General features: G+C 41.5%; 1 pseudogene; it reads right to left on the bottom strand.

Moving 5' to 3' along the window:
- Positions 1–513: 513 nt before the first annotated feature.
- LOC138851774 (uncharacterized) lies at positions 514–1,159 on the bottom strand (annotated as a pseudogene).
- Between the last annotated feature and the right edge of the window lie 684 nt (positions 1,160–1,843).

Below are 1,843 nucleotides of genomic sequence, written 5' to 3'. Positions count from 1 at the left end.
CTGGCTAGTTTGTGTACTTTTTTGGCTAGTTTGTGTACTTTTCTGGCTAGTTTGTGTACTTTCCTGGCTAGTTTGTGTACTTTCTTGACTAGTTTGTGTACTTTCCTGGCGAACTTATGTGCTTTCCTGGCTAGTTTGTGTACTTTCCTGGCTAGTTTGTATACTCTCCTGGCTAGTTTGTATACTTTCCTGGCTAGTTTGTGTACCTTCCTGGCGAGTTTATGTACTTTCCTAGCTAGTTTGTGTACTTTCCTGGCTGGTTTGTGTACTTTCCTGGCTAGTTTGTGTACTTTCCTGGCTGGTTTGTGTACTTTCCTGACTAGTTTGTGTACTTTCCTGGCTAGTTTGTGTACTTTCCTGACCGGTTTGTGTAGTTTCCTGGCTAGTTTGTGTACTTTCCTGGCTAGTTTGTGTATTTTCCTGACTAGTTTGTGTACTTTTCTGGCTAGTTTGTGTACTTTCCTGGCTAGTTTGTGTACTTTCTTGACTAGTTTGTGTACTTTCCTGGCGAAGTTATGTGCTTTCCTGGCTAGTTTGTGTACTTTCCTGGCTAGTTTGTATACTTTCCTGGCTAGTTTGTATACTTTCCTGGCTAGTTTGTATACTTTCCTGGCTGGTTTGTGTACTTTCCTGGCTAGTTTGTGTACTTTCCTGGCTGGTTTGTGTACTTTCCTGACTAGTTTGTGTACTTTCCTGGCTAGTTTGTGTACTTTCCTGACCGGTTTGTGTAGTTTCCTGGCTAGTTTGTGTACTTTCCTGGCTAGTTTGTGTACTTTCCTGACTAGTTTGTGTACTTTCCTGACTAGTTTGTGTACTTTCCTGGCGAAGTTATGTGCTTTCCTGGCTAGTTTGTGTACTTTCCTTGCTAGTTTGTATACTTTCCTGGCTAGTTTGTATACTTTCCTGGCTAGTTTGTGTACCTTCCTGGCTAGTTTGCATACTTTCCCAGCTAGTTTGTGTACTTTCCTGGCTGGTTTGTGTACTTTCTTGGCTAGTTTGTATACTTCCCTGGCTAGTTTGTATATTTTCCTGGCTAGTTTGTATACTTTACTGGCTAGTTTGTGTACTTTCCTGGCTAGTTTGTGTACTTTCCTGGTTAGTTTGTGTACTTTCCTGGCTAGTTTGTGTTCTTTCCTGGCTAGTTCGTGAACTTTCCTGGCTAGTTTGTGTACTTTCATAGCTAGTTTGTGTACTTTCCTGGCTAGTTTATATACTTTCCTGGCTAGTTTGTATATTTTCCTGGCTAGTTTTTATACTTTCCTGGCTAGTTCGTGAACTTTCCTGGCTAGTTTGTGTACTTTCCTGGCTAGTTTGGGTACTTTCCTGGTTAGTTTGTGTACTTTCCTGGCTAGTTTGTGTACTTTCCTGACTAATTTGTGTACTTTCCTGGCTAGTTCGTGTACTTTCCTGGCTAGTTTGTGTACTTTCCTAACTAGTTTGTGTACTTTCCTGGCTAATTTGTGTACTTTCCTGGCTAATATGTGTACTTTCCGGGCTAATTTGTGTACTTTCCTGGCTAGTTTGTGTATTTTTGGTCGATTTCGTAGCTGGTTATGGTTACTCTACTGGACAGTTTTGGGTACTTTCCTAGGAAGTTTTCCTCACATTATTGTGTAGTTATGGCCACTTCCCTGTCCAGTTTTGCACACTTTCCTGGCACGTTTTGGGTACTTTCGTGGATAGTCTCGGCTACTTTCCTGGTTAGGCTGGGGGTCACTTTCCTGGCTAGTTTTGGGTCACTTTAATTGCTAGTTTTGGTCACTGTCAAGGCTAGTTCTTGGTACTTTACTAGCTAGTATGTTTCCTTTGCTGGTTAATTGTCGGTACTTTCCTGGCAAGTTAT

The sequence above is a fragment of the Cherax quadricarinatus genome, unplaced genomic scaffold (genome assembly GCF_038502225.1).
Source record: "Cherax quadricarinatus isolate ZL_2023a unplaced genomic scaffold, ASM3850222v1 Contig2043, whole genome shotgun sequence".
NCBI lineage: Eukaryota > Metazoa > Arthropoda > Malacostraca > Decapoda > Parastacidae > Cherax > Cherax quadricarinatus.
This window is presented reverse-complemented; position numbering and strand designations above follow the sequence as displayed.